At 45.6% G+C, this 18,531-nt stretch overlaps 1 protein-coding gene across 5 annotated transcripts in view; it reads left to right on the forward strand.

The window, feature by feature from the left end:
* Nucleotides 1–18,531, forward strand: part of usp19 (ubiquitin specific peptidase 19) — a 205,714-nt gene that overhangs the window by 33,096 nt on the left and 154,087 nt on the right. The gene's annotated exons all lie outside the window — the stretch shown is intronic.

Consider the following 18,531-nt stretch of genomic DNA (forward strand, 5'->3'; position numbering starts at 1 on the left):
TCTCTCTCAAACAGCGGGTTACAGTGTCCCAGGGACAGTGTCTCTCACAAACAGCAGGTTACAGTGTCCCCGGGCAGTGTGGCTCTCTCACACAGCGGGTTACAGTGTCCCAGGGACAGTGTGTCTCTCAGCAGGTTATAGTGTCCCAGGGACAGTGTCTTTCTCACAGCGGGTTACAGTGTCCCAGGGACTGTGTGGCTCACAGCGTGTTACAGTGTCCCAGGGACAGTGTCTCCTACCCATCGTGAGTTCGTGTCCCAGGGACAATGTCTCTCTCACACAGCGGATTAGTGTCTCATGGGCAGTGTCTCTCACACACACTGTGCTGGTGTCCCAGGGACAGTGTGTCTCACACACAGCGGGTTGCAGTGTCCCAGGGACAATGTCTCCAACACACAGGTTATAGTATCCCAGGAGCAGTGTTTTTCTTGCTCAGTGGTTTACAGAGTCTCTCACACACACTGGGTTACAGTATCCCAGGGACAGTGCTCCACATAACGAGTTACAATGTCCCAGCGACAGTGTCTCTCTCTCTCACAGTGGGTTATAGTGTCCCAGGGACCGTGTCTCTCTCACAGCGGATTACGGTGTCTCGGACAGTGTCTCTCTCACACACAGCAGGTTACAGTATCCCAGGGACCGTTGTTCCGACACACAGCGGGTTAGTGTCCCAGGGACAGTCTCTGTCTCTCTCACAGCCGGTTACAGTGTCCCGGGAACAGTGTCTCTCTCACAGTGGGTTGCAGTGTCCCGAGGACAGTATCTCTCACACACAGCGGGTTTCAGTGTCCCAGGGACAGTTTCTTACACAGTAAGTTAGTGTCCTTGAGACAGTGTCTCTCAAACAGTGGGTTACAGTCTGCTGGAAACAGTGTCTCTCACGCATCATGGTATACAGTGTCCCAGGGACAGTGGGTCTCACAGTTGGTTACTGTGTCTCACAGCGGGTTACGGTGTTTTAGGGACAGTGTCTCTCACACAGCGGGTTGAAGTGTACCAGGGACAGTGTGTCTCACTCGCACAGGTTACAGTGTCTCAGGGACAATGCCTCTCATGCACACAGTGGGATACAGTGTTTCAGGGACAATGTGTCTCTCTCACACACAGCGGGTCACTGTGTCTCTCACACAGCAAGTTACAATGTCCCAGGGACACTGTCTCTCTCACAAGGCAGGTTACAGTGTCCATGTCACACAGTGGGTACGGTGTCCCAGGGACAGTGTCTCTCTCTCTCTCACTGCGGGTTACACTGTCCCAGGGACAGTGTCCTTCACATAGCAGGTTACAGTGTCCCAGGGCCAGTGTCTCTGTTGCACACAGTGAGTTAGTGTCCCAGGGACAGTCTGTCTCACATAGGTTACAGTGTCCCAGGGCTGGTGTCTGTCACTCACACAGCGGGTTACAGTGTCCCGGGGCACTGTGTCTGTCATGCACACCAGGTCATGTTGTTTCAGGGACGGTGTGTCTCAAACAGCAGGTTACAATGTCCAGGGACAGTTTCTCTCTCTCACACACGGCGGGTTACAGTGTCGCAGGGACGGTGTCTCTTTCTCTCACCCACAGTGGTTTACAGTGTCTCAGGGACAGTGTCTCATATCAGTAACCTAGATGAAGGGACCCAATGCACGATAGCCAAGTTTGCTGATGACACAAAGGGCGGCACAGTGGCGCAGTGGTTAGCACCGCAGCCTCACAGCTCCAGCGACCCGAGTTCAATTCTGGGTACTGCCTGTGTGGAGTTTGCAAGTTCTCCCTGTGTCTGTGTGGGTTTTCTCCGGGTGCTCCGGTTTCCTCCCACAGCCAAAAGACTTGCAGGTTGGTAGGTAAATTGGCCATTATAAATTGCTCCGAGTATAGGTAGGTGGTAGGGAAATATAGGGACAGGCGGAGATGTGGTAAGAATATGGGATTAGTGTAGGATTAGTATAAAATGGGTGGTTGATGGTCGGCACAGACTCGGTGGGCCGAAGGGCCTGTTTCAGTGCTGTATCTCTTAAAAATGAAAAAAAAAATTAAAGATTGGTAGGAAATTAAACTGTCGAGGGCATAGAGTCTACAAAGGGATTTAGATAGGTTAAGTGAGTGAGCAAAAGTTTGGCAGATGTAGTATAATCGGGGAAATAGATGTAGTATAATAGGGAGAACAGAAAGGCACTATGTTATTTGAATGGAGAGAGACTATTGTTTCTGAGTGTACTGGTATGTGAATCACAAAAAGTTAGTATGCAGGTACAGCATGTGATTAGGAAGGCAAATGGAATGTTGACATTTATCGCAAGGGGAATCAAATGTAAAAGTAGGGAAGTCTTGCTTCAGCTGTACAGGGCCTTAGTTAGACTGCATCTGGAGTACTGTGTACAGTTTTGGTCTCCTTACTTAAGAAAGGATATAATTGCATTAGAAACAGTTCAGAGAAGGTTCACTCAACTGATGCCTGGGATGAAGGGGTTATATTATGAGGAAAGGTTGGACAGATTGGGCCTATATCCATTGGAGTTTAGAAGAATGAGAGGTGATCTTATTGAAACATAAGATCCTGAGGGGACTTGACAGGGTGAATGCTGAAAGGAAGTTTCCCCTTGTGGGGGAGTCTAGAACTAGGGGGCACAGTTTAAAAAGACTGATGGGAATTTTTTTCTCTGAGGATCGTTAGTGGAATGCGTTCCGACAGAGAGCTGTGCAGGCTGGGTCCTTGAATATATTCAAGGCTGAGTTGGATAGATTTTTGATCGACAAGGGAGTCAAGGGTTATAGGGGTAGACAGGAAAGTGGAGTTGAGGCCACAGATCAGCTATGATCTTATCGAATGGCGGAACAGGCTCAAGGGGCCGAATGGCCTACACCTGCTCCTTATTCTTGTGTTCTCTTGCACAGTGGGTTACAGTGTCCCAGGAACAGTGTCACACGCAGTGGGTTACAGTGTCACGATTAGAGTCCTGGCGACAGTGTCTCACGTGCAGCAGGTTACAGTGTCTCACACAGCGTGTTTTTGTCTTAGGGACAGTGTGTCTTACACACAGAAAATTACAGTGATCCAGGGACAGTGTCACACACACAGCATGTTATAATGAATGGTCTACAGTGTCACCCAGACAGTGGGTTTCGGTGTCTGGGTTATGTTGTCAAACATGCATTGGGTCACAGTCCCACACACGCAGCGGGTGGCAGTGCCGCGCGCACGCAGCAGATTGCAGAGTGCCAGGTTACAGAGCCACTCACACTGGGTTGTGGTGTCCTGGTTGCCGTTTGACATGCGCGCAGTGGGCCACAGCGTCTGGGCCGCCATGCCCCACGCAGATGGTAACAGTGCCCCGGTTGCCCTGTCTTACGCAGCGGTTTATAATGCACAGGGCCTCCAGATATTCTTACGCTGGGAGATGCCAATGTTTGTCCCTTAACCAACACCATGAGAAGCAGGTTACCTGTTGATTTCATCGCTGTGTGCAAATCAGTTCCTACCTGGTGCCTGTTTTCCACTAGCTTGATGGACCAGTTGATGTTTCCTGCTTGTCTACTTGATCTGTTCGCATATTAACGCATCCAATGTCGCCACATGACTTCAACCAAACTGTTCACCAGTGCGTCCTCCAGCAACTGCACTGGTTTCGCATTGGATGAACACTGGGACTGGGAATTGTTGGTTATTTTCTATGTTGCTGCATTTGATTTTGGAATCTGTGATATGGGCTGGTTTGTTTCTTCCCATTTCCATCCTTACTCAGTTTCTTTCATTCTCCTGTTCTACTTTGGTGTGGGTTTGAATCTGCCTCTTCATCCAACAATTGCTGTTTAATACATTTCACTTTTCCCACTTTATAAATAGCAGACCCTGGAGTCTGAACCACAAGTTAAATCACTGACTGAGATGAGTTTTCTTTTTCATCCAAGGTCCTTTTTCAGATTGTGGTGTGCTTGTGAATTCTAATTTTGCACTGTCCAAAGTCAGTGTCAGTGCACTGAAAAGCAGAGATCCACAAGGGTACTCACTCGGCATTACCGTTTTCTCTCCTTGCTGTATGGCTCTGCTGTTGAACCAGCTGCAGTGAGTGTACGGAGAGCAGAGTCTCATTCCTACGTTTCAACTCCTCTCCTTCCTTTGACATAGAAAGAAAGACTTGCATTTCTGTAGCACCTTTCACAAACTCAGGACGTCCCAGATTGCTTTGCAGCCAATTACATGCCTTTGAAGTGTATTCACTGTTGTAATGTTGATGCAGGCAGCTGCCCTGTGGTCATGAGAGGTTTTTAATCTGAACACAAAGGTTCAGTTTCCCAAACAATACAGTTACCATTAAGATAATAAATATCTTCATGCCAAAAAGCTTTTCGAACTTAAATGCTGAATGCAGTCAATTTCTTGTCCATCACATAGTTCAGATCCTGTAACACACTAAGTTTACCAACAAATAATTATTCCATCTGACTACAGGGCAATGACTGGAAGTACAGTCATCCTTCAGTAATGTGATTCATGTAGACAGGTGAAGTACTTCAGTCTTTTGAGTACCTCTTGGTTTGATTCTCTGTTGTGTAATTGTTGACATCAGGTAGCCCAGATTAATGGGACTGATAATATATAGCAATGGGTGCTAGAAATCTGAGATAAAAACAAAGTGCTGGAGAAACACAACTGGTCAGGCAGCATCTGAGGAGAGTTAACAAGTTAGGTTAGTGTTTCAGGTCAATAACCTCGAACGTTGACATAACCTGCTTTTCTCTACAGATGCTACCTGGCCGCCTGAGTGCTTCCAGCATTTTTGTTTCTCATGAAACTGATACTTCCTCAGAGGAACTGAAAATAAATCTATAACTTAACATTCTCTTCCTCATACGCTTTCCCTACTACTCATCTTTTATTTGATCTGATACTGATGCACTGTTCTCCCCAGATACACTCGACTATGAGTAAGAGACTGTAGGTTATGTTGCTGCATTTGCACCTCACAGTCTCAGAAATCACTGCACTCAGAACCTCACTGCCAATGCAACTGTACTAGAAACTACAAATTTCTGTACTGCAACCAAATGTTTCCTTTTGCCCCTTTTACCAGCATGGGCTTGCTGTTATCACTTGGGAGTCTAAAGCTATGTTCCCTTTAACCTCTGTTCGCTGTGCACAGCAGCTTGTTGCTCTCTGCGGTCCCTTTAAGATTGTGATGGGGCTACAGTGCGCACATCTTAAAGGGAAAGTTGCTTGTGTGCGGCCTGTTTGTACCCTGCACGGTGCATTTCAAATTGCTGCGCACCTGTGCAGCTTAGAGGAAACATTGGTCTGGAGGGCACTGTTGTCCTCACTTGCGGTGATTTGTCTTGTGAACCTAGACAGTGCATTTCAACAGGAAATTGGAGAATGGGGCGGCCTCACAGCCGAGCTTGACCCTGATATCCACACGTGTGCATTGTCCAGCTGGCTTGGTGAATAGCGAAGGGTGGCTATTTATTGCTACCTTCCCTAGCACAGGAGTAATGTAGCTGCACAAATTGCTGCCGAACCCAGCAGCTATTTCACTTTCGCACTGAAGTGCATTTACCAATTGAGTCCTTGATACTGTGGCAATTGTACTGCAGCACTTAAATTATTATTACTGACAATTCACCTATCTTCATAACATCGCCTATCTCTTCGCTGCCTCAGCTCATCTGCTGCTGAATCCCTCATCCATGCCTTTGTTACTTCCAGACTCAACTATTGCGATACTGCACTGGCCAGCCTCCCACCTTACATCCTTTATAAACTTCAACTCCTCCAAAACTCTGTCGCCATATCCTAACTCGCACCAAGTCCTGTTCATCCATCACCATTATGCTTACTGACCTCTGCTCTAACAATGCCTCATCTGTCATCTTTGTTTTCATCTTGCTTCATGACCTCATCCCTCACTATCTCTGTAATCTTCTCCAGTCCTACAATCCTGTGCGACCTCTGCACTTTTGAGTATCCCCAGTTTTCATCACTCCACTATTGGCCTTCAGCTGCCAGGGCCCTAAACTCTGGCATTTCCTCCCTAAACCCCTCTGTCTCTCTACCTCTCTCTGCTCCTTTAAGATGCTCCTTAAAACCTGCCTCTTTGACCAAGCTTTTGGTCACTTGTCCGAATAACACTACGTGGCTTGGTTTCAAGTTTTGTCTGATAATGCTCCGATGAAGCGCCTTAGGATGTTTTACTGCATTTTAGGTGCTGTATAAATGCAAGTTGACTTTGCTGCATGCTGTCACTCCAGTAAAAGCAAAATACTGCGGATACGGCAAAGCTGAAATAAAAACAGAAAGTGCTGGAGCTCCCTCTACAGCTTCCAACCTCATAGTCCTAAAACCCCGACAGCCCGCTTCGACCTCCTTCCCAAAATCCACAAACAGGACTGTCCTGGTAGATCCATCGTTTCAGCCTGTTGCTGCCCCACTGGACTTATTTCTTCCTGTCTTGACTCTAGATCGTAGTGTAGATAGTCTTGGTCATGTCGTTATCAAAAAGGAGGAGGTGTTGGGCGTCTTGCAAAGCATTAAGGTGGATAAGTCCCCAGGGCCTGATGGGATCTACCCCAGAATACTGAGGGAGGCAAGGGAAGAAATTGCTGGGACCTTGACAGAAATCTTTGCATCCTCATTGGCTACAGGTGAGGTCCCAGAGGACTGGAGAATAGCCAATGTTGTTCCTTTGTTTAAGAAGGATAATCCAGGAAATTATAGGCCAGTGAGCCTTACGTCAGTGGTAGGGAAATTATTAGAGAGGATTCTTCGGGACAGGATTTACTCCCATTTGGAAACAAACAAACAAACATATTAGCGAGAGGCAGCATGGTTTTGTGAAGGGGAGGTCGTGTCTCACTAACTTGATTGAGTTTTTTGAGGAAGTGATGAAGATGATTGATGAAGGAAGGACAGTGGATGTTATCTATATGGACTTCAGTAAAGCCTTTGACAAGGTCCCTCATGGCAGACTGATACAAAAGGTGAAGTCACACGGGATCAGAGGTGAGCCGGCAAGATGGGTACAGAACTGGCTCTGTCATAGACAGAGGGTAGCAATGGGAGGGTGCTTTTCTGAATGGAGGGCTGTGACTAGTGGTGTTCCGCAGGGATCAGTGCTGGGACCTTTGCTGTTTGTAGTATATATAAATGATTTGGAGGAAAATGTAGCTGGTCTGATTAGTAAGTTTGCGGACGACACAAAGGTTGGTGGAGTTGCGGATAGTGATGAGGATTGTCAGAGGATACAGCAGGATATAGATCAGTTGGAGACTTGGGCGGAGAAATGGCAGATGGAGTTTAATCCGGACAAATGTGAGGTAATGCATTTTGGAAGATCTAATGCAGGTGGGAAGTATACAGTAAATGGCAGAACCCTTGGGAGTATTGACAGGCAGAGAGATCTGGGCGTACAGGTCCACAGGTCACTGAAAGTGGCAACGCAGGTGGATAAGGTAGTCAAGAAGGCATACGGCATGCTTGCCTTCATCGGTCGGGGCATAGAGTATAAAACTTGGCAAGTCATGTTGCAGCTGTAGAGAACTTTAGTTTGGACACACTTAGAATATTGCGTGCAATTCTGGTCGCCACACTACCAGAAGGACGTGGAGGCTTTGGAGAGGGTACAGAAGAGGTTTACCAGGGTGTTGCCTGGTCTGGAGGGCATTAGCTATGAGGAGAGGTTGGATAAACACGGATTGTTTTCACTGGAACGATGGAGGTGGAGGGGCGACATGATAGAGGTTTACAAAGTTATGAGCGGCATGGACAGAGTGGATAGTCAGAAGCTTTTTCCCAGGGTGGAAGAGTCAGTTACTAGGGGACATAGGTTTAAGGTGCGAGGGGCAAAGTTTAGAGGGGGGATGTGCGAGGCAAGTTCTTTACACAGAGGGTGGTGAGTGCCTGGAACTTGCTGCCGGGGGAGGTGCTGGAAGCAGGTACGATAGCGATGTTTGAGGCATCTTGACAAATACATGAATAGGATGGGAATAGAGGGGTACGGTTCCCGGAAGTGCAGAAGGTTTTAGTTTAGGCAGGCATCAAGATCGGTGCAGGCCTGGAGGGCCGAATGACCTGTCCCTGTGCTGTGCTGTTCTATTTTTTCTCCCCTGGTTCAGTCTCTTCCCATCTCCATCTGTGACTCTTCTGATGCCCTACGTCATTTTGACAATTTCCAGTTTCCTGGCTCTAACCGCCACCTCTTCACTATGGATGTCCAATCTCTCCATATCTCCATCCCTGACCAGGGTGGTTTGAGGGCTCTCTGCTTCTTCCTTGAACCGAGGCCCAACCAGTCCCCATCCACCACCACCCTCCTCTGCCTGGCTGAACGTGTTCTTAAATTTGAAAACTTCTCCTTCAACTCCACTCACTTCCTTCAATTAAAAGGTGTTGCTAATGGTACCTGGACCTGCAGTGTTCCTAGTTATGCCTGTCTTTTTGTGGGATATGTTGAACATTTCTTGTTCCAGTCCTACTCAGGGACCCTCCCTCACCTCTTTTTCTGTACGTTGATGAATGTTTCGGTGCCGCTTCCTGCTCTCTCCCCGAACTGGAAAACTTCATCAACTTTGCTTCCAATTTCCACCCTTCTCCCACCTTTACATGGTCCATCTCTGACACTTCCCTTCCCTTTCTCGACTTCTCTGTCTCCATCTCTGGGTATAGGCTGTCTACCAATATTCATTTTCAGCCCACCGACTCCCACAGTTACCTTGACTATACTTCTTCACACCCTGTTTCCTTTAAGGACCCATTCTCCCAGTTTCTCCGTCTCCGAAGCATCTGTTATGATGCAACCATCCACAACAGCGCCTTTGATATCTTCCTTATTCCTCAACTGAGGATTTCTCCCCAACCCCCACCAAACTGTGGTTGGCAGGGCCCTTAACTGTGTCCTACCCATTTCCTACACTCCTGCCCTCACCCCTTCCCCTCCCTCCCACAGCTGCGACAGGGTTCCCCTTGTCCTCACTTTCCACCCTGGCAACCTCCACATCCAAAAGATCATCCTCTGCCATTTTTGCCACCTCCAGTGTGATGCCTTCCCCAAACACATCTTCCCTTACCCTCCCTGTCAGCATTCCAAAGCCTGGTGAAGGGTCACTGACCTGAAACTTTAACTCTGCTTCTATCTCCACAGATGCTGCCAGACCTGCTGAGTATTTTCAGCATTTCTCATTTTTATTCCAAAGGGAGCGTTTCCTCCGCAACACCCTGGTCCACTGCTCCATCACCCCCGACACCTCTTCCCCTTCCCACGGCACCTCGCCGGAGGTGTAATACCTGCCCATTTACCTCCTCTCCATCCGAGGCCTCAAACACTCCATCCAGATGAAGTCGCGACTTATTTGTACTTCAATTAATTTAGTATACTGTATTCATTGCTTACAATGCAGGGGAGACCAAACGCAGATTGGGTGACCACTTTGCGGGATACCTCCGCTCAGTCCGAAAGCATGACCCCGAGCTTCTGGTTGTTTGCCATTTCAACACACCCCTCGCTCCCATACCCACGTTTCTGCCCTTGGCCTGCTGCAGTGTTCCAGTGAACATCAACGCAAGCTCGAGGAGCAGCACCTGATCTTTCGATTAGCCTCGCGGACTCAACTATGAGTTCAACAATTTCAGAGCGTTACTGGCCGTTTTTTTTTGTATTTTTGTATTTATTTTTTAGCCATGTGACAGTTCTTTCATGTAGAGAGTTGCTCATTACTCTGTCATTAACACTCTCTCTGAAATAATGCTTTGTCTTTCATCACAAGCATTAACACACTTTGCCTTTGTCCCATGACAACTTTGTTATTTAATCTCTCCTGCCTATCACAAACCTTCCCTTTTGTTCTCTTCCCCACCAACCCCCCCCCCCCCCCACCCCCCTTCACTTGCTTAAAACCTAATTCTTTTCTAACCGTTGCCAGTTCTGATGAAAGGTTACAGACCTGAAACGTTAACTCTACTTCTCTCTCCACAGATGCTGCCTGACCTGAGTATTTCCAGCACTTTCTGTTTTTATATGCTGTCACTCCATGTGTCCTCCTAAGCAGCTGTAGTTGTTTTAATCACTTTAACTGACAGCATTGTGCATTGCGTTCTAGAACCCATCCATACTGTTCCAATGCATTATTCAGGTGTTGCAGCGATGTCAGTGTTATACCTTCAAACAATAACCAGGCAGTGTGAAATGTTAGTCCAACTGCAGGAAAGTAGATGGAGCAACACAAAGCACATTGTCCCTGCAGCGGTATGGTACAAAGTTTAGTTTACTGGTGTGCAAAGGCAGGCTTAACGAAAGAAACCTAATAAGTATCTCTCAAATGTTGGGTGTGTAACTACTTGATTAGCAAGGAGCAGCAGAGGGAATTCGCAAAATTGATCTGGGGCAAATTATCAACTGTGGCGAAGGGTTCAAATAACAGGGTAAAATTAAAGTCAGGTGGAACTTTTTCACCAAAGGTAATCAAGCTATGATATAAATTACCAGGGAAGGTTGTTGGAGCAGAAACGTGACATGCATTTCTGGTGATTGAAAGGATTAATAATAAGGTAGGGTTGATCAACACAAAATAAAAAGGTGCTTTCAGCTAAATTTTCCTTTGCTGTTCCGACAAATTCTTATGTAGTTCAGCCTCCTCTTCATATATTATCTGCGAAGATGTTGCAGTGTTTTAATTGGTCGTAATTTGTGCTGTAGCTGCTGTTGCCTTTTCTCCTGTTTGGCTTCCATGTTGTCCATTTGCGTTTAGCTAATAGGATACACAGAATAATTTTTAACTTTAAAATCCCAACTAAATTTGACTGTGATATCCTTAACCTTTCTCTGAAGTGATTGTGGCATGATGTGTAATTCATTGCTCATGGCTCATACAAAGGAGAATTGATGATGGGGAAAGTATGTAGGATTTGGAATAAAACTTGCTGTTTTAATCATTATAATGTTACATCAATATTGAAATCAAGACTCCTAGCACTGTAACTTTATCCTTTCCTTAACTTTCAGCACCTCTTGCTGTAACAGTGTTTTTTTTTTCATTGAGCTTAGGGTTACTCTCAGCTTTCGTCTTGAGTATATCCTAAACTGCAAGTATACTGTTGTATGCATTCTTCATCTGTGCCTTGTTACTCGGATGAAATCAAGCTTATATTTCTCTGTTTTCTGGTCTATCTCATTTTCACAAAGCTTCAGAACTGAAATTCCTTATGTAGCTCAGTCTCTTCACTCACTCCTACAGTTTAGAAAGAAAAAAAAACTTGGATTGATCACAGAATCAAAAAATCACAGAATTGTTATAGCGCAGAAGGAGGCTGTTCGGCCCATCGTGTCCGCACCAGCTCTTTGAGCAATTTACCTCGTGCCATTCCCCTGCCCTCTCCCTGTAACCCTGCGCTTTCTTCCTTTTCAGATAATGGTTGAATTTCCTTTTGAGTGCCTCAGTTGAAGCTGCCTCCACCTCACTCTCAGGCAGTGCATTCCAGATCCTAACCACTCTGTGAAAAAGTTTTTCCTGTTGTCGCTTTTGCTTTTTCCAATCACTTTCAATCTGTTCCCTGTCATTCTCGATCCTTTCATGACTGGAAACAGTTTTTCCCTGTCCACTCTGTCCAGACCCCTCTTGATTTTGAATACCTCTATCAAATCTCCTCTCAGCCTTTTCTCCTCCAAGGAAAGCAATCCCAACTTCTCCGATATATCTTCATAACTGAAGTTCCACTCATCCTTGGAACCATTCTCATGAATCTTTTCTATAGTCTCTCAAATGCCTTCACATCTTTCCTAAAGTGCAGTGCCCAGAAGTGAGCACAGTACTCTAGCTGAGGCCGAGCTAGTGACTTAAACAAGTTCAATTTAATCTCCTGGTCTTGTTCTCTATGCCCCTATTAATAAAGCCCAGGATACTGTATGCTTTATTAACCGCTCTCTCAACCTGTCCTACCACCTTCAATGATCTATGCATATACACCCACAGGTCCTTCTGCTCCTGCACCCCTTTTAGAATTGTACCTTTTGTTATACTGTCTCCATGTTCTTCCTACCAAAATGAATCACTTCACATTTCTGTGCGTTGAACCTCATCTGCCACTTGTCCACCCATTCCACCAACTTGTCTATTTCCTTTTGAAGGACATAGCACCTTTCACAACATCCTGACTGAATACAGGATATCCCAAAGCGCTTTACAGCCAGTGAAGTTATTTTGAAGTGTAGTCACTGTTGCATGTGAAATTTAGCAGTCGATTTGTGCACAGCAAGCTCCCACAAGGTGGCACTGAGATAAACAATTGGATCATCTGTTTTTAGATGTTGGTTGAGGGATGAATATTTCCCAAGACATCAGGGAGGTTTCCCCTGCTGCTCTTCTAATGGTGCCTTGGGAAGTTTTACATCTAAAGGCTCTTAAACTGAAATTTGGCATTGCAGAATCACTGCTTCTCCATTTATCTTGTCTTCTACCTTTTTTGATTTTTGGTGTGTCTACCCCAGTGGGCTAAGTGGTTGAGTATATTTAAGACTGGGATCAATAGATTTGTGGGTGCGAAGGGAATCGAGGAATATGGCGACAGGGCAGAGAAATAGATTTGAGGTGGAAGGTTAGCCAAAATCTTATTGAAAGGCAGAGCAGGCTCAAGGGACCATATGGCCTACTCCTATTTCTTGTGTTCTTATGGTGTCCTGCACTGCACCGTTGGCCTTTACCTAGGGTTTTCAGAAACAAGCTCAATTAAATGTTCAGGTGACAACTGTAGGAGCCAAGCTTGAGCATGTTGCAAATATCACCTGACAGTTTTCCAACTGCCTGGAGTTTATTTGCTTGGCAATACAAGGAGCTGGGCTGAAAATCTGTACTATTTGATGTCATTTCAATTTTTTTATACTGTGAAGGTGACTTGAAGGTGAAACATCTGGAGCAAAATATGTTCTTGTTTAGATGGTGTACATTGCAAGGTTTCAAACAAGGTAAAAATATGCCACTGGGTGCGTAGTTATGGCGGGCAGGGGGGAGAAACTGCACATTAGTATGACTGCTTCTCGGATTTGAAATGGGCAAAATGGGGTCCAAAATCAAGTTGCAACCTCCTGTGCCCGATTGACCCCAGAAGCGTCCCTCATTATAAAATTGGATCCGGTGAGCTTTAGCTGACCAGTCTGAAGCAGGTGGTAGGTAGATTGGGGTGTAACGCCAATTGTAAGACCCTGATGTGAAATTGGACCGCAGCTGGACACAGCTTGCTCCACGAAGGCTCTGATGAGTGCTGCAGAATCTTTCTTGAACTATGCTGCCGATGTATCTCAGACAGGAGCAGAGTATTGGTAGGCTCTGTCAAGAAACACAGTTTCCTGCACAAGACCATATCCCATAGCAATTTTAGATAATTGAAGTATTAGATCATATTTTTGTTAAAAATCTATTTACCGTGTTTTTATAAAGCATTGTGCAGTAGATATTTTTAGAGGAATAATCGAGTGCAGTATAAAGGTGTGTTTATGATACTCGCAGTATCATAGGGAAATGTATTGTTTGCATTATATTGGAAACTGGTGACGTGTTTTGTTTTTAAAACCATTTGGGTGCTTTCCCACTAATGTTTTACTGTCATTAACCATATCGTTTGCCCCAGGCAATCGTGATAGAAAGTGATGCCTTGAGATCTTGTAATGCACAATAGAAGTATTTTTGTGCTATTACGACTTGAGTATAAACATATCCTCCGTCCTTGGCTCTCAGTGGAGTGCACTCTTGAGTATTTGGGCCATAGATGGTCTTAACAGCGCTAAAGAAGCCATGCATATTGTGGGTGTTCACAAGTTGTTGGGTCTCCCGTGCTGTTTCAACCCACCATTTGTTCTTTATGATTCAGGGTTTTTTGTTATGCTGCTGCCTTCGGAAGCCCATAGGTCTTTTGCTTTTCTCTTGAAGCGTGATGATGTTTCCAGTCTACAAATGCTTTGCACCAATGTTTGATTAGCTCCTGTATCTCTTGGTCATTCTCGCGAGCCAGTCTCTGTTTCCTGGTAGAGAAGCCAAGAACCTCTTAAGTGCTGAATATGGGGGATTTTAAAGTGGATACACTGGAATCTGTTGACCGGGAGCCAAGCGGTTGCCTATAAGACACTGGCTGAGAAGATCTGCCTTTGTGGGATCCTTGAGAGCTTCAATGTTAATTTTCTTGCAGTAGTGTTTCTGTTGCCATCGCTGTTTAGGGGCCAGGTTGATAGAGATGATAGACCGAATTAAGCGATGATCGATCCAGCAGTCATTGGCACTTGTCATGGCATGAATGATGCGGATGTCCCTGCGATCTTTCGCTTGGATGAAGATGCAGTCAAGCAGGTGCCAGTGTTTGAATCGTAGCTGTTGCCACGAAGTCTTGTACATCTCTCTCTGACGAAAGAGGATGTTGGTTATCATGTTCTAAGCATTTTGTCAGGAGAAGGACTCCATTAGAGTTTGCTTTCTTTACTCCTTCCTTGCCAATCACACCCTTCCAGAGGTTCATATCCTTCCCAATTCTGGCATTGGAGTCGCCAAGGAGAATCAGCTTGTCCACCCCTGCTGGGACTCAGTTTAAGGATTGCTCAAGATCAGAGTAGAATCCCTCTTTAGCCTCCCCTGTAGCATCTAGGGTAGGAGCCTATACATTGTGACAGTGGCATACTGATTCCTCATCAGGGTGAGCTGAAGGGTCATGAAGCGCTCGCTTATCCCACGGGGAGTCAGAGACACCAGACAAGCTCGTTCTTGTTAGTGAAGCCTACCCCATGAAGACATTGTCCCTCTTCCGGATCACCCTTCCAGAAAAAGGTGTACCCGCTGCCTTGTTCCATGCACTGGTCTTCTGCCTGCCATGTCTCACTCAAAATAGCGATATTGATAACGTAGCGCCCGAGTTCCTCCACTCCATCGCTCAGTACACTACCCAGCTCAGTCTTGGCGCTACCCCGGCCCCAACTGAGGTTGTAAAAGCCATTCAGCAGCTGAAAAACAGCAAAATCTCTGGAGTAGACGGAATCTGTACCGATATCCTAAAACATGGTAGCAATATACTCCTGGCACGATTGCACAACCTCATATCCCTTATTTGGGAAGAGGTGCACATGTCAAGGGAGGTTGGGGATGCTGTAATCATGACCATCTTCAAGAAACGAGATAAGTCCAATTGTGGTAATTAACAGGGGAGTCTCCCTGCTGTCTGCCACAGGGAAGATCATCGTAAAGATCCTCCTTAGCAATCACCTTCAGTGGTCGAAGAGCTCCTCCCAGAGTCAGTGTGGATTTTGCCCACTGAGGCACTACAGATGTGATCTTCACTGTGTAGCAAATACAGGGAGCAGCAGCAATCACTGTACATGGCCTTTTTTAACCGCATGAAAGCCTTTGACTCAGTCAGTTGTGAGGGTTTATGGAGAGCCCCCCTTCAATTTGGATGCCCTCAGAAATTTGTTACCATTCTTCGCCTACTACTTGATGACATTCAAGCCACGATCCTTACTAACAGGACCACCACAGACCCTATCTCAGTGAAGACTGGAGTCAAACAAGGCTGTGTCATCACACCAACCCTCTTCTCCATCATCTTCACAACAATGATGTAGCTCACCTCCAGCAAGCTCTCCACAAGAGTGGAGGTAACATACAGGGCGGACGGGAAATTATTCAACCTTCATCACCTCCACTCCAAAGCTAATGTTATTCCAACCTTAGTCATTGAGCTTCAGTATGCAGACAATTCTGTATGTGTGCTCACTTGGAGACTGAGCTCCAAGTCATTGTTGACTCCTTCACTGCAGCATGCTATTGGATGGGCCTTACTTCAAACATCCTCTCCCAAGCCAACATTCCCAGCATCGAGGTGCTAATCACCCAAAGCCTGCTTTGCTAGGCCTGATACCAGACTCCCGAAACAACAGCTCTACTACGAACTTTATTGCGGCAAAAGACTCAGGAAGACAGAGGAAATGCTTTAGGGATGTTCTGAAAGCATCCCTGAAGAGATCCAAAATATGCACTGATTCATGGAAATCCCTGGGCAGCGTCTGCCCAAAGTGGAGAAGGAATATTCAGGAAGGCACTGATAGCCTAGAGAGACTTTGGGAGAACATGGAGGCCAAGACAGACAGCGGAATGTTTGCACAGCCCCCCAAGGAACTCATCTACTTGAGCCTTCAAGCACCTCCTACCCCACTTGGTACTCTCTGCAGATCGTGCATCGGACTTGTTGGCCATCTTGGGATGCACTGAATCGGAATGGAAGCAAGTCATCCTCGATCCCACGGGACTGCCGAAGAGTAGATAAATACACCGATATGATGGGGTAGCTGCTGAGTTGGATGATTTACAGAGGTTTGAGACCCTGTCTTGCTGAGTTTCTTATCTCTGCAAAGCTTGGAAGAAACTTGGAGGTGAAATCGGAAGAGGATTTTCTCCCTTAGCTCTGCCACCCCCAGATTCCTGAGCACTTGCATGGCTATATATTTTGGTAATAATAGAAATGGAATGCAGATTAATGGTAAGATTATAAATGGAACAGAGGAACTTTGCAAATGAGAAGTTGCAGAGTTTTGTTTTTTTTTGCCCAAGGTTAAGGGCTTTACTGATGTCTTTAGGATTAAAAAGGTGCTGATTGGCAAGATCTAATGAAAGATTCTTGGTGACTGTTGGGTGGGGGAACTCACCAGTGCAGGCTTGATGATTTGTATGGTTTTCCTGATTTGGAGAGTTTTGTCTGCTGGACACCAGCCCTTGCAGCGAGTAGGGAGCAGGCAGAGTGTTCTGGCAGGATGCTGGTTGGAGCAGAAGCTGTGAACTACAATGGTAAATTATGCCATTGTTATATTTTAGCAATCCAAATTGCCTTAAATTCCTCTCAAGTTTGACATCTGCGCCCAAAGATATGTGTGTGTGTGTTAGTCTAAGCTTTTAAAATCTGTTCAAACCTCTGTACAAACTATAAAGGTGGGAATTGATTTTTCCTCATGTGTATGTGATTGGGCTCTGTGGCAGCAGTGAGTGTGTCGGTGTGTGTACACTGTTCTCAAACTGATTATTTCACCACCAGGCAATGCCTAGTATAAATCAGTCGCTAGCATGGTTTGATCATAACTTCACAATTCCTTTCTAGACCTGGGAATTCCTGTCAGGGAATGTCACGTGATGGTTAAACATAGAGTTTGCATACAGAGACAACTTTTTGTCCGATCTCTATCATTCTATTCACACTGCTATCTTATTGCATTTACAAACAGAAATTTGTACTTGAGCATAAATTAAAATTCTTTATTCAAGTTAAGAGATGTAATTGCTTGGAAATTGAACCTTGAGTTTTGTGTATGCATGGAACATTCCAGGAGGCAGCAAGGTGCCACTCTACAAAACCACCTAGGAATGCTACTCACCACTAGGTAATTCCAGTTTCTTGCTTTAAATGATCCTCATGGCTGAGAAACAAGATAACTATGTTATCACTTTGTATTTACTTTTGATGGTCCTCACAAAATCTGTAAAATAAATTGGCATTAATATAAATATATAGTGCTCTTCATATCCTCAGAATGCCACAAAGTGCTTTCACGTTGTCATTTTGTATAAAATTCACACAAACAGCAATGTGACAATGACCAGAAAATCTTTTAATGACCTTCCCACTCCTCCACCTTGACCTCTGGAGTTCCCCAAGGATCTATCCTGGGCCTCATATTTCTTGTCTTATGTGCTACCCCTCCACCACATCATCTGAAACATATCAGGTTCCACATGTGTGCTGACAAGACTGAGCTTTAACTCGCCACCGATTCTCGACCTCTCCACTGTCCCTGATTTGTTGCACTGCTTGTCCAACATCCACTATTGGATGGAAGAGTTTCAATATTAGAATTTCAGTATTAGATGAGCAGACATTTCCTCCAGCTAACTATTAGGAAGACTGAAGCCATTGTCTTTGGTTTCCTCCACAAACCCTATTCCCTGACCACTGTTTCCATCCCTGGCAACTGTCTTAAGCTGAGCAGGACCATTTATAATAAAAACAAAGTGCTGGAAATACTCAGCAGGTCTGGCAGCATCTGTGGAGAGAGAAGCAGAGTTAACATTTCAGGTCAGTGACCTTTCATCAGAACTCTGCCAGACCTGCGGAGTTTTTCCAGCGTTTTGTTTTTATTTCAGATTTCCAGCATCTGCAGTATTTTGCTTTTATATCAGGACCATTTACAAACTTGGTAAATTTGACCCCAAGATGAAGTTCCAATCGGACATCCACACCATCACCAGTACTGCCTACTTCCACCTCCGTACCCTCAGCTCATCTGCTGCTGAAACCCTCATCCATACCTTTGTTACCTCTAGACTTGACTCTTCCACTGCTCTCCTGGCCAGCCTCCCATCTTCCACCCTACATTATCTTGCGCTTATCCAAAACTCTGCTGCACATATCTAATTTACTCCAAATCTCATTCACCCATCGCCCCTGTACTCGCTGACCTCACTGGCTGCTTGTCTGGCAAATCCTCATCCTTGTTTTAAAATCCCTCCGTAGCTACGCCCCTCGTTATCTCTGTAATCTCTTCCAGC

This window comes from Heterodontus francisci, chromosome 19, assembly GCF_036365525.1.
Source record: "Heterodontus francisci isolate sHetFra1 chromosome 19, sHetFra1.hap1, whole genome shotgun sequence".
Taxonomy (NCBI): domain Eukaryota; kingdom Metazoa; phylum Chordata; class Chondrichthyes; order Heterodontiformes; family Heterodontidae; genus Heterodontus; species Heterodontus francisci.